Raw genomic sequence first — 15,372 nt, 5'->3', positions numbered from 1 at the left:
AGAACAGCAAATATTACTTATACACATTTGTATCACTATATAATAAGTTAATAATATTAATATAAAAAAGAAAGATACATGAGTTCAAAGGGAAATCCTTACCTCAGCAGACACAATGATAGCTTTGTTTACAAGTGACCTAGAGAGAGATAAATAAGCAGTCATGGGAAGCAATAGCAAATCTCTCTTTATAGCCAATGATACAGGAGCGACATAATTGGTATCCAGTCTATGATGGAAACATATAGCTTACCACCAAGATCAAAAAGTAAAGTTATGAGCTTGTTTCCAATTGGACATTATTAAATGGAAAGCAACAGCTAATAATACATCTGTCAGCTTATGACTTGGAGTTAAGTGAGGCCATTGATGAGCTGTACAGCCCTGGAAAATATTTGTTAAGGAAAATGACATTTCAACCTTGAAAATCTTATTAATTGGAGCATACAAAGATGGGGTAAAGCAAAATGGCACCACTTGATACAGCCGCGCTGCAGTTCTGACCAGATGATAAGCTAAATAGGAAATCATTGATTATCTTGTGGAAAATGCTGTTAGAAATCGTGACAACTTTACATACCTTTTTACCATAGTGTTCAGCTCACTGCACGACCTGCTACAAGATTGCTTTGATGCAGAGAGAGAGTTGCTACTTGCCTGTAAGTGAGTCCTCGAGACAGTGGACCATACTGATTGTGGCGGCATATCCTCTGACTACCAGGATGGGTCCCAAGACCACAGGTGGCAACCAAAGGGGAGAGCCACCTCTAGGGCCTTGCTGAGCGGAAAGACTCGCATTTCAGCAGACACAGGTTCAGGAGTGGAGTCCTCAGCAGCTACTGCATTGTGACAGTCTGGGTGTCAACTGCTGCAGGCTACCAAGACGAGACCTCAGGAGAGAGAAAGGGGAAATGTTGGACTGTGCCCCAGCAGTGCCTGCCCAGCTTGCCTGTATTGGAGATACTTCGAGGCTCCACTGGGGGAATTGATGTACCCCACATCCGCAAGCAGGCTACTGAGGATCTGGGCAGCGATGAGGCATCTTGTCTCTCTGAGACTCTGGTCACAGCCGGGGATAAACCCCAGGAGGGGGATAGGGGTGGAATACAAACACTCCTTGTACCATGCGACATGGACAAGGTAAATGCTTCTCCTTGTTTTCTTTCATCTGAGCATAATGTAGGAGATTGTGCTAAGGATATTAAAAAAGATATTGTCTAAAATCAAGCTCCTGAGCCTATTTCATATTGAGGTGGGGTGTGCTGGACATTGCAGAAATGGGACAATGTGTGGTGTTGGAGGAGAGGGATAACTCCCCCTAAAAAACTCCACTAAACTTCATCAGAGGTCGAGAAATATTTGACAGTAATTGGCACGCTCCACAAGACTGGAGAATGAGGCTAATGATTACAATCCTGAGGCAAATGACTGCTTTTTTCTGTTGTATGAGCTATGGTCTGCAGATGGATCAGGGTCACTCACGGAATGTAGTTAAAATATGAAACTTTACCTGATACTAGCGTGGTTGAGTCAGCTGTAACAGCAGGTATAGTGCCAAGGAAGCCAGGACGACAAAACATGAGTGGGAGAAAATATCTTAAGTGGGATTATTCTCCAACGGAGCAGTTGAGTGGTACTTTGATCACTGTTCCTCAAGATGCTCACAAAGCAAAACCTTCTACTCTGGATACGATACTTCCATGTATATTGTCCCACCACGAGGAATCGCGGCAGAATAGTTGCCGATCCCAAGCATCCATACGCAAAGTACAAGAGACAGTTAGAAAAGTTGCCAAGACTTGTAACGCCATTGGTGAATGGCTGACAGATCTCGAGACTAGAGCAGGCACTCTTGAGACAGATATGGCTGGCACTCGAGGACAGACGGAGACTCATGAATCCCAACTGGTAGATATCCAGTGGAAATTTGAGGACCAAGAAAATCATCAAAGACATAATAATCTAAGGGTACTATGGGTCCCAGAAGGAAAGGAGGTATTAAATATTCACACATATATGGTAGATGTGCTGAGTAAAGCCTTTCCTGTAGCGAGCTCACCAGGTGCCTTTTGTTTTAGAACTGCCAGTTAGATTGGGCATGAAGCCCCAAGCTATTTTAGTATATTTTGGAAACTACCTTTTGAGGCAACCTATTTTTGAGAAAGCCAGACCCAAAGCCAAGTGAACCATTGGAAACATTTAATTCTTTGTCAGGCCTGACTTTTGTCCTGTAACTGTTGAGAGACAATGGTGATTGTGCCAAATGAGCAAACCATTTCAAGTCAAATGGGCACAGGCATTTTAAATCAATCCAGCCCAGCTGAAAGTGATTTGGGGGATTGAACTCGGTTCTTTACCTCCAAGATCAAAGCTAAAGAATTTTTAGCGAAGTCTAGTGTATAAGAAGTGACCTCTTCATGGCTATAGCTGTTAGGTTTAAATCACCTTTATGGGGCAGTGAGACGTTTAGGTAGAGGTCCTAATGTCACAAATGGGGCTATGCATATATTATAGGTTTTTTCAATTTTTTCCATATGGTGGGGATTAAGGGTTGTTAGAATTGGTTTACCGCTGGTCAGAGAGGCTACTCTCATCTGCCAAAGACTGATGCACAGTCTGATTGCTATTCGTGGTTCGGGGGTAGGAGCAGGGGAGTTGAATGGTGAGGGGGAGGGGTGGGTGGTTGTGTGTGAAGTTGCAAATGGGGGGAAAATCCAGAGAAAGAGCAAGCATGGACCGAACACAGAAAACTTGGGATAGTCAGCAGAATGTTCTAATTTTCCATTTATTGAAATGGGCAAAATATCCATATGGTCAGTAAATGTGGGTGGTTTAAATGACAAGGCTAAGCGTCTGAGGGTTGAGGCGATATTAAGATCACTGGGCTCTGATATAATATGCCAACAGGAGACCCATATCCCATGGGGTAAGAGGGAAAACCTGATTATTAGTAGGTATATTTTTATGGCATGTTCAATTGAGATCTCTACTGCGAGGGGGGTTGCTATTCATGTTAGAAATAATATGGGACCAGCAAAATGGTTTGGAGGGTAAAGGGGGTAGATGGGTAGTGATTGCATTACCCATAGGGCCGATGGTTTGCACTATCTACGGTTTGAATCAGGATGACCCTAAGGTATGGGAGGATCTGGAGGTGGAACTGGCATCCTGGCTAGATCCGCTGATAACCTGTGGGGATTTAAATATACATCAGGAGGTGGGCGACACCCTAACGAACAAATATCAGGTAAGAAAACCCCTAGTTTATAGGGCATTGGTTTATTTAAGGGCTAGCCATGGTCTGGTTGATGTATGGGCTGCTAAGAAACCACTTGATCCAGGTATGCAGATTTTGTATTCACTCACAAAAAGTATGTCAGACTGTATTATTTTTGGGATTCTACCACCATGCTGGGTAAGGTAGGAATTAAGAAATTAACAAATTAATCTTGGATATTACGGTTCAAGGGTAAACCAAGGGCAAGCCCAAATGGACATTTGACAGGAAATTGCTTACTAACAATTTATTTATTGAAAATATTAGGGGTTGGGTGCTAGGTTGTTTTGATATAAATCAATATAGTGCCCTGAGGGGAGTGGTTTGGGACGCTTTTAAAACCGGCCTGAGGGTGGAGGTTATCAGGTTTGTGGGATAGAGGAGGAAACAACATAGGTATTAGGTTAATCATGTGATCAAAAGGCTAGCAACATTGGAAGAAAAACACACAGCAATGATAAGACAGAGACAGGAAGAGATACAAATATAATTACAACTAGAAGTCGTGATGGTAAAAGCAGAGATAAATAGCTATTTTAGTAAAAGGATCGCAGAAGGATTTCAAGCTGATGAAAATGAAAACTTTGAATATGGAGAGGCAGTTGGAAGGCTTTTAGCATTATGCACAAGCCAGAAGATAGCCGGAAATAATGTCACTTAAATTAGAAGGAAAGACGGGCTAAACACAACAACCTCAGCATATGTGAAATTTTTTACAGATAACTATATCAAGAGGATCCTCTCTGTACGGCTCCTGGAGGGCGGGGAGGGTAGAGTCAGGGGTGAATCGGAGGGATTCATTCAGTTGCAAAAAAGGAGATTGAGGCTGATATATCACTATAGGAAGTCACTGATGACAAGAGAAACTTGAATGGCGGACTGTTGTTTCTGCACCTCACACTAGTTTCATATATTGTAAAGGTCCTGCGCAACAAGCCCCAGCACCAGCTGTCAAGTGATGCCTCTGTGTTCCAGATTCTAACTGTAGCAAGTGGTGGGCATGTGCCAGGCAATGAAGTCCAAGATATAATGTTTAGAAAAGTCTTTATTTCAAATTGATTTATTCACACGATAAGAGAGCATTGAGCTCAGCCAATGTGTTTCATTCTCACATGGAGACTTCATCGGGGCTTAAATAAAGCGAGTTTCCTAAAAAGTAATGAAGAGATTTTCCACATGGGACACTCCAGGTAAATGCGCTGGGACACCTTTGTGCACAAAACAATAATAAATGGCATTTTGCTCCATCTATGCAGAATGCAGCACACAAAGAAAGAGCAAAAAACGAGGAGAAATAAAAGTATTTCTTCCAGTTTCACTATTCCTATGCCTCCCTTGGGGATGGAGTAGGATATTGACGCATTCCCAGGTTTAGAACACTTTGTAAATCTGGGAATGTGTCAGGTTCCATGAATGTTGTGTGGGAAGACCCACAGCAATACCCATGGAACGCCCCTGTCCACCTCTTGTCATCCCCAACTCTGATTTAGAAAGCCCAATAGTATTAGGGCGATCAAGCAAGGGAAGCAAATTAGGAAAGGAACAGCTGGAAATAGGAGACCTGTGAAACAAAGAGAGAACACAATAAGGATATCTGAAAAGTGTTCCTAGTCTCATATGATCTCACTAAGAATGTAGCGATACCTCAATGAGCAGTAGTCTTCTCAATCCTGCCTTTAAATCAAAACGGAGCTACCAAGTCTCCTGGCACAAACACCTATAGAGATAAACAGAATATTAAACAGAATCTCTCCCGTCCTTAGACAGTAAACACTGGTTGGATTTTGCAACAGACATACAAAGTAAAATCACACAAAGGGAAAAAAAAGAAAAATGAATGCCCAACTGAGATTTCAGAAAAATAGTTAGGCGAATACTGATTCCCGAAACAAAAGTATTGCCTTAGTGAAGGTTCTGTGATTTATTAGATTTCACAAATTGTCACGGCTTCCACAGCTGTAGAAAATGCTTAAACGAAAATATAATGCTGGTGTCTTTTTATTGGAGGGAAGACTTCCTAGGAAAACAACGTATATAAGTATAGGAGTATTTCCTTGCCCGCCGGAATACTTGGTCATGGAACAAACTGTTAGAAATGAAATGTTTCAGGTAAGACTTCCTACCTGGAATTCGGAGCGCCCAACTGGGCCGAGGAGAAACGAAGGTAAAAGAGCTGGTAATAGCTCTCTTACCACTGCCTTAGAAGAAGTAATTTTCAGGAATCCCCACACTCACTTGAATCACAGCCGTACTGGCTGTAACGTTGATCAGAAACCCTACGGGGAAATGCGGTTAGACTGCACGTCTACCATGACCTGATTCCCTTTGAGAATCCTGGAATTACAAAGAGCAGCCGCCCTCTGTCGTAGCAGAAATTGTAGGGAAGCCACACTTGATGTGATCCCACACATGGAGAGTATCTGTGAAGGAAAGCCGCTGAACAGCGACTTCCGTTGTCGAAGGGGGCGATGTCCTCTGGTCCCGAAACGCCAAGAACAGACTTGCTGAGCAGAGCAAGTTTAACGAGCGGTGAACAATTAATTACCCATGCCGCTCACATGTGGAAGAGGAATTTGTACCTCATACCTCCCCGTCGCATTTGCAAGGCCTATTGGGATTTGTAGTAGTTGGGCGGCCGTGCACTTGTTGAATGTCGGGAAGGCGCTAATGGGCCAGGCTCCAGACACTTCAGACAGATTAATGCATGAAAGGGGACCATATTTACAAGGCTATGAAAAGTCATGGAGGGTGACTTTACGTGGCCTTGTAAATATGGGCAGGCACACTGCGCCACCAGTACATCCGAAAAATGTACAGCACAGGTGGCGCAATGGGCTTGTAAATAAGCCCCCTATCTAAAAGTAGTAAGACAGTAAGACATGAAAAGGTCAAATAACGTAGTAGATATAAAAAGAAAAAATGCGAGATAAAGGTACTAATAATCAGGAAATTCTTAAAGTGTCAATATCTTCTCCTCCGTGTTGGTAAAATAATCTCTTAACTGCAGCAGGTTCCTCGTAAGTAGTAGTCTTGTCTTTGTAAATCACAGGGAGGGGTGAATTAAACCAAACTGAGCGTTCATTACACTCAATTCAGGACACATATCAAGAACCTGCTTCCAATGATCTGCAGTCGCTTTGGCAACATCTTGGGAGAAAATTAGTCTATGGCTTGCCACGAGGATTTGCTTTTTAGTTTTAACTGCAGACATCACTTGTAAGAGATTGATGTACAAGAAAAATAGTTGAACTCCTCTCAGCTTCCTGGAGACTCTGAGACTAAGTCTGTGTGCCCTTTGCATATTGAGAGGAGTGGTTGTAGACATGTCAAGAAGTGTTGATATAAACGTTTAAGAATAGACGGTTGGGTTGGAGCCCTCAGTGTTTGCAGGAAGACCCTACATATGAAGAATTATTTTGCAATTTCGGTTTTCAAGATTTTTTGTGTGCTTTTATAAGTACGGAAATCTCTGACTCTAGATGGGAAATGCCTGAAGCTGAAAACTGAAGATTGTCTGTTTTTTGCTCCACCAGCAACACTAATGATTCCAAAGCATACCATTTATTTTCACGATGATGCAATGTTTATGGTAATCTCTTCTACAAAGGGTTTTAATGCACGAATTTCCTCAAGAATCACATCCATTGATGCCGGGGTAGATTTCACTGGTGAGGGGGGTTCTCTTTAGGCCTCTTATTTGACCCCAGTGGCATTTTACCTAGTGGGGATGTCTTTGGAATGGTGCCTGAGTGAGAATCAGTTTCTGAGATATAGCTTCATTCTTATTGTAGTAAGTATAATTAGAGTCAGATGATGGAACACTGCTGGAAGTACCAGATAACTTAAGATTTCTTGTTCCCCATATACAATCAATGAGCTGAGAGAAGGGGGTAAAACCTGGTCTCTACTGGTTGCGGACAATCTCCTGAGGTAGAAAGGTAAACCAAGCACATTAGAGTTGCTAAGAGCCCATTGGATACAACCACATATGAAAAATGAGTGGAAGAAATGAGGACCACTATGAAAATGATGGTGGGTATGTTCCTTAATGTAGCAGCAGAAGAAAGGTAAGTACTGAATGAAAACATAAAATAGCTTTTTAAAGATCCAAACCTCACAGAGAAAAAAGTTCCAAAAATGAGGCTGTTAATGTTAAAACATGTGGCCACATCATATCTTTATAATTGCTGTTCATAGAAAGGCTCCATAAACCAACTGGCTAGTATGACAGGATCGCTGAAAAACCTAACATTCTGTCAGGAAAGAACAGAAAATGCATTCATCTCCTGAATATAAAAGTGTGCAATGCACCTAAATTAAGGAGCACTCACCAGAGGGCAGGGGTCTAAAATGCCTGGAATAACCAGCTGTTCATGAAGGCTCAGAATGAAGAGATTATTGCTCACTGCCTCACGAAAAGGCGGATGCAACCTCAAATTTCAAAGAGAGAAATCCCGCCGGGAAGGGCGCACACAAGGGTGAGGAGCTGCAGCAAAAGAAAAAACTCAAGTGAGTCACAGGTTGCTCAGGAGGAGAAGCATCGCTCTCTCCTCCGACGGTGAGTGCTGTAACTGCCTCAGGTCCTGAGAATGCTCCCCGCCATACCTCAAAGGCACACCGCGATCCTGAGTGATGCCGAAACGACGCTCCAACATTTATCCTTTTTAACCCTTGCCCCAGGAAAAGCTCTATAAGTTTACACTAAGCCCTGTCTACTATGGTTAGTAGATAGGGCTTTAAGTCAAAATCTATGGATGGTTACATGGGAATGGACGTGTACCATCCATGTAATGCCACCATGACAGAAAGTAATGCAAAGTAGCTCAAATCCCTATCTAAATTACTTTTTGACAACTTTCTAATGCAAAACAAGTTTTGTACTGTAAAGTTAATAGTTTATTAAGACTTAGCCCCAGTTTACTTCACTTTTTGTGAGTTTACATTGACACAAAGCCATGATAAATCTGCTTCTGGATGTGGTCTTGGTTGAATTGATAATGGTGGTTATATTGGTGCTAATGATGGTTGTGATAATGGTGGTGGGAACATGCAGTGCTTAATTTGAGATGTGATTGCAGGTCGGGCCCATCAGAATGTATTTTTGGGGATCCACACTTATCAAACCTTCACCCAGAGCAAAAGGGAGAAAAACACACAAGGAGGAAAGAAGGAGGAAGAGAAAGTAAGGATCAGTGATAAAGGGAAAAATCAAGGATAAAAAGGGACCTGATAGAGTGAGATAAAGAGTGATGGAGTTCCTGGTGGTGGATTAAAGAGGCAGGGGGTTGAATAAAGACTATGCAGACTTGGTAATCGGCACCCCAACCTTCGATAGCACCAATCAATGGTTTCTAAATAAAACTTTAGCAACCAGCACATGCTATATTAAAAATTATTATGCAATGGGAAACAGTAATTGAGGTGGTTATGGTAATGGTGCTGATAGTAATGGTGGTGGTAATGTTGATGGTTATATTGAAGGTGGTGGTGGCAAAGCTGCTGATTGATGTTGTAGTGGTAATAATTTTGGAGCTGAGAGCTGCAAAGATAGAGGAAGCAGTTTACTAGCTTCACAAACTAATAGTGACATCTAACCAAGGAATTTACCTGGTGCAAAGGTTTAAGTCTCCTGTTATAGTCCTGACCAGACTGAACTACCCTGATTGCCTGACTGAGAGGCTGTTAGAAATTGGGTCTCTAGTTGGCCGAGGTATGCACCCTGTCCAAGTAGGGACCACAATCCTAGTCATGGTAAGCACAATAAGCGCTGAAAGATAACCTGTGTCCACTCTCTGGTAGCTTGGCAAAGAGGAGTCAGGCTTATCTAAAGAGGCGATGCGTAAAGAATTTGTGCAACGGACACAAACAGCAATACAAATAAAAGCACCAAAAAAATACTCCACACTGGTTTAGAAAAATAGACAATACTTTTGAGAACAAAATAATACAAAAACAACAAAACCCCAAAAATTAGAACCAGAGTTATGTATTTTTGAAAATTAAATCAAAAATTAGTGCTTAGAATTCAATAGTGTTAAGAGGTTACTTGAGGTCATACTTGACAAAGGCAAATCCAAAGTTCACGCTGACCGCAATGGAGGGCAGGCCAGATACAAGACCCATGCAGGGTCTGCTGAAAAAGTACCTTGAAGGTAGCAAGCGTTGGTGTCGAAGAACTCGATGAACCTTTTCCTATTCATGAGGTTGGGCCGTTGCTTCATTGTCAAACCCCTTGCGATGCAGGGTCTATGCCATTGTTGAACTTCGCAGTCGGGACATGCATCATCGTCGAGCCATGCAGGGATGTCCTTGGATCGGCACTGTATCAGTGTCGAAGGGCACTGCATAGGTTTCGATCGGTGTAAAGTCATCAATGCGTCAGTTTTGAAGCAAAACAGCTGCAGAACCAACTTTTGACGCTCAAGACTGGATTGGCGCCTCGGGCAAGAGAGGACTGAGTCCACTAGCAGCAGCAGTAGGGTTAGAGGAAGTCTTTGATGGCCCTGTGACTTAAGAACTGGGGCAAGCCAGCAAGCCCTTGGAGTCACTCTGGGTTGAAGTGAGATGTTCCCAGTCCTTGTCCTCAGCAGGGTAGAGATCAGCAGGCAGCAGGGCTGATCAGTAAAGGAGGGAAGCAGTTCCTTCAGAACAGTCCGTCAAGCAGAATAGCAATCCTTGTAGCACATGAGTCTTTTCTTCTGGCAGAGTTCTTCACAGGACCAGCACTAATGTGCTGTCTCAGTAGGGTCAGGGCCCCAGTACTTATATGCAAATGTGCCTTTGAAGTGGGGGTGACTTCAAAGCAGGCCCTTGAAGTGTGCAGCTCCTCTTTCATCCAGGCTCTGACTGCCAGGATACCAGGTATATGTGTCAACTCCCCCTCTCTCTTCCTGCCCAAGAAGAACTCTCAGAATGTAGATGAATGCAGATGAGTTCTCTGTCACACCCACCCTTGCTGTGTTTGTGGCAGTCTAGAGGGGATGCACAATGTATAGCTGTCACCCATCCTGTGTATTTGAGAGAAGCATAAAAGCACACAGAGCAGTAATAGAAGAGAAATGTCCAATTTTTAAAAGTGTTTTTTTCTGAAAAAGTGATGTTAAATTCAACTTTACCAGTAAACAGGACTTCTCATTACCATTCCATAGATATGAAACATGATGCAGCTACTCCTGTCTGATCAGGAATTACAGCTTTGAAGTATTTTAAGGAATTCCCAGTGCTAGCCTATGAGAGAAGTATGCCTCACAGTGACAGAAGTGAAATATTAAGTTAGCTGTTTGTCACTACCAAGACATGTGAAACGTAAAAGTTCAGGTCCTACCTGTTAGTTACACAGCACCCTGTCTTTAGGGCTACCTAGGGTCTACTTTAGGTATGAATTATGTGTAATAAAAGGGGAGTTTAAGGCTAGACAAGTGGTTTTAAATGCTGAGTCCAAGTGGCAGTAAACGGCACACACAGGCCTTGCACTGGCAGACCTGAAATAAGTTTGAAAGGCCACTTATGTGGGTGGTACAACCAGTGCTGCAGGCCCACTAGTAGAAATTAGATTACAGGCAATGGGTATATGGTGCACCACTTTAAAAAGGACTTATATGTAAACTAAATATGCCAATCGTGTATACACCAATGTTACCAGGTTTAAGAGAGAAGCACATGCAATTTAGCACTGGTCAGCAGTGGTAAAGTGCTCAGAGTCCTAAGGCCAACAAAAAGATACACAAAAAGTGGAGGTAAGCAGGCATAAAGTTTGGGGGAAGACCACCCTAGGAATGGCACATATAACAGTGGCTTGATGTGAGTGCGGTTGTGTGGGGATAGCACAGGCAACTGAGATGCCTTGCAGAAGTCGGCAGCACCTAGTACCAAGGCTGAGGGGGTTTTCTACCACTGGACCCAGTGCTCATGAGAGTGAAACTGTCCAACAGATGGGAACTTTGGAGGAAGTGGTTTGGTGCATTACTGCAAACAATATGACAGTGCCCTGTAACTGAAGACCAGTGGAGAGAGAAGCCTACTGGCACTGACATTAGTGCGCAGCACCCAAAGAGGGCAGCGAGTCTGCTGGGTGGAGACGTTGATGACGTTTGAACTAGCTGTTTATGTTCTTCCCCCCTATTCAGAGTACGTGGCAGTTGACCACAATGAATTAATGCACCGGTCACCCTTCCCACTTCCTTTATCCTCGATCTGTGTGCCATATTGATAGCAGCACCCAAGGAGGTGAGGGGGAGATCCCTTTTAGGAGTGGATGGATGATCACCCAGTAAGTCAAGGGTGCGGGGATTGTATCTCATCTTATTCCTTCTGTTTCTTAGTGGCAGTGGAATGAAGGAGCTTGCAAGCTTGAAGGCTGTTAGCCAATGGAGGCAGGAATTATAACAGAAAGATTAGCTGAGACTTCTATCCATGGGATGACAAATGTTAGACATGAGCCACCCATACAGAGCATGAGCCACCCAGTTTCACAAAACGATACACTGATTTGTACACGATGACCATGAGTGGTGTTCAAAGCCAGTGTCTCCTTATCGCTCCAGAAATCGGCTAGTACTGTACAGGTCAGAAAAGGAAGAGAAGTAGTGGAGCATGTGATTGACGTTATAAGAATGACTTTATAAAGAGGTCTCTGCTTTTGTGGAAAATCAGAGTCAATGTTTGACTTGGATAACGAAGAGATTGATCACAGGTACTTTCTGAAACTTATCCTTCTTACTAGACATTAACTTCCCCTTGAAGAATATATTGAGACTCTCACTTCAAGAGCAAGACACAAAATTAACATGTCCCTGATTTCAAAGACTACCATTGGCTATGTCACATAAGCAATACCTAAACTGATAAAGAAAATCATACACAACTTAATACAGGAAGCAGTGGTGTTCTGATGATTCAACTTAGGCTGTTACCAAATAGCATTCAGTTGTTATTCGGCCTCTCACAGACTCTGTACATACACATACCATTTAGCAGTCGGAATTGAACTTTACATACAGGAAAAAGATTGTCTGAGATGGTGCAAACTACGATTCAGCAAAATTGACTTCATCAGGACAATACAATGAAGTCAGTGCTTGGCTAAGGAAAGACTCCCCATGCTATATACATGTCTTGTGCAACACATGTATTAATCTTATCCTTGTAGATTCAATACAAACATCTACTGCATCCATTTCTCTATGTGAAAATTGTGCATCTTTTTCTGGGAGTTGTACAAAAGAATGGATGTATGATGAGCTCACACAGGATGTCTGCCCAGTCCAGATGACAGGTAAAAAAACAATGTGGTGGGCAAAACATGTTGCCTGCAAGAAAGATTTTGGTTTGTTCAATAACTCGTCCAGTGCTATGTTTGATGATCCGATTGCAGTTGTCTGTAATATTGGCTCAGACAACCTTCGATTAATTCCAAACATACTGCCCCACGCCTCATATCTTGCTTATGTGCTACGTAAATTTCAAACGGTCTGCACAGCTCAGTTTATTTTCATATCTTTTGGCATCAAATTAGAAATTATTATGTATCTCCTAACAAGTGCAATAGATATCCAGCAGGCACAGAGAATGATGTTGACCACTGTAGCCCATGCCAAAAATTCCTGGAATGTTGATGCTGTGAACTCTACTGCAATGATGTTTGTAGAATGGGCAAACAAAAGCTTAGACAATGTAGAAAAGGTATTTCTTGAAGGAAGAATATGTGACTGTAAGGGAAAAGCTTGTCACTACGGCTAAAGACAGATTTCATATTGGAATGTATAATGAAAAAAACAACAACCAATATTACTGGCCATGCAAGTTGTAAAATGTTTAATTTACCACACATGTCAACAAAATGAGACCATTATACCACCCAAGCAACGTTTTGTGAGTGGCCCTAATCCACAAATGTAGCCATTTCTAATGGGATCCTCTGATCTATTTTGTCCCAATCCAACCCTGCTAAGAACAATGCTTTATTCATACACCCAAGACTCATGCTTTGCTGCCAATTGCCTCTCTGAACTGCTTCTTGGCTCTCTGAAATGTTTTTGGCTACAGGACTTTTAATCCTGCCAGTATTACTTGTTTTTGCTTTTCTGCCAAGAACACTGTTTTCACGTCGGCCCACTCTTGTCAAGTCAGCAGTGGAGACTGCTATAGTGTGGAACATGCCTTCCCTTTAACTCGCTGAGCATCGCCGGAATTTATCGCTGAGATAACGTGCTATTAGCAACGTTTATCTCCAAAGCGATACATTTTCGGGCGATAGCGGCGAAATGCGTGAATATCGCTAAGAATACAGCGATATTCATGCATTAGCGACGAAATGCTCTTAGCCATGTTATCCACCTCCCATTGGATGGCATGGCTAAGACCTGGTCTGGGCAGGTGTTAGTATTTGTAGATATTTCCATCGCTACGCCTGCCTTGCTAATATGCGATAGCGATGTTAGCGACTGTTTTCAGTTGCTAACAGTTTGGGTACGCCCACTTTGCATGTCATTAGCGATAAATATCGCCAGCATGCAAAGCGGGCCACAACCCGCTCGCTATCACCTAAAAGCTGGTGCTAACTGCTGTTAGCGACAGCTTGCTAATAGGGTTATAGAATTATCGCCAATTAGAGGCCGAAAATGGCTGCTAAAGCGGTGAAAATTCCCTATCGCCACCCTTGATAATATGCCCCTGAGTTCAGCTGAGACATGCTGACAGAGGAAAAAATATAGATATGGAGAGGGAAGCATATTTACATTTTACTGTAGTTAACTACAGAATAGCACTTTCACTCCTGTAGACTGCTTTTATTTCTTGTTGAGGTGTCGATGTGCATGAAACAATGTAGTAAACCACAAATCTTCCTTTCATTAACAATAATTACCACTTGTTTGCTTCATTTCAATTACCTACGACCAAGCACAGAACAATTTAAATGCCATTTGCAGGAAAAACAATAAAGTTGAAATTAAGTTATGGTTGACTAATATGTTAGTGGTGCCTTCAGCATCAATATTAAAAAGTCAAAATCCATGAGTTAAGGAAATGCTTTTACATAGTATTCCAAGCCTGCTGCACTAAATGAACCCAACCTCCCGCCCATCTTATTACTTGAAAAACTTGAAATGTGATGTATTTAAGAGGAACAAAAACTCTTTGGTGAGGTCACGCACAGCTTTAATTGTTCCAAATGTAGAAAGTTGTTGCGTGCTCCTGGGGTATCACTCTCCAGTCCTGTGGAGTGTTAAACTGATCAGTCAACTTTAAGCACCCCCTAATTAGGGGATGTCCCTTAGGGCACAGCGTTGGAGCCAGATAAGGCTTCTTTGTGTAAAGAGAAAAGTTCGAAACACAACATTTTTTTGATGAAAGTTTTAATATATATCTACCAAATCTTCAAATGAATCAATCTTTATTCATCCTGATGGCTCAGCCGCAGTTGATGATTTGACCCTGCCCGATGTCATGGGCGCCATTGCCAGCATGAGGACCTCCATTGGCCAACAATATGAGGCACTGGCTCTAAAGCTTGATACAGTGGCAATCAATGTCAACTTAATCAGGGCAGACTTATCAAAGACAAACGAAAAGGTCGAATCCCTAGATTTGAAGACCTCCAGCCTCACGACCGATGTGTCCGATTTACAGACGGAGGTCGGCAACCTACGAACCTCCAATGATCTCTTTGCTCGCCGGCTGGAGGATTTTAAAAATCAGGCAAGACGCAATAACGTACGTATCATTGGGGTCCCTGAAAAAGCAGAAGAGTTAACCACAGATCTCCTTATGGAAGATCTCATCTTAAATCATCTTGCCCCCAAAGGCCTGAGCAACCTCTTCGCTGTGGAAGGTGCACACAGAGTGCCCGGTGGGAATCCGAAGGCGGGTGCCCCTCCACGGCCTATAATCGCCAGAATTTTTTAACTTCAGGGATAGAGACGCTATCCTGCAGGCATCACGGGTGGGTGGCCCCACGAAGTTTGAAAACACCACGGTGAGCTTCTACCCTGATTTTACCCAGTTCGTCCAAAAGCAAAGGATGGGGTTCCAGGGGGTGAAGGGCCGACTGAGAGACATGGGTAAGCGAACTAGACTAGGGGGTCAGTCTATAGCCG

This window comes from Lissotriton vulgaris, chromosome 5 (genome assembly GCF_964263255.1).
Source record: "Lissotriton vulgaris chromosome 5, aLisVul1.2, whole genome shotgun sequence".
Taxonomy (NCBI): domain Eukaryota; kingdom Metazoa; phylum Chordata; class Amphibia; order Caudata; family Salamandridae; genus Lissotriton; species Lissotriton vulgaris.
Note: the sequence above shows the minus strand (reverse complement) of the source record.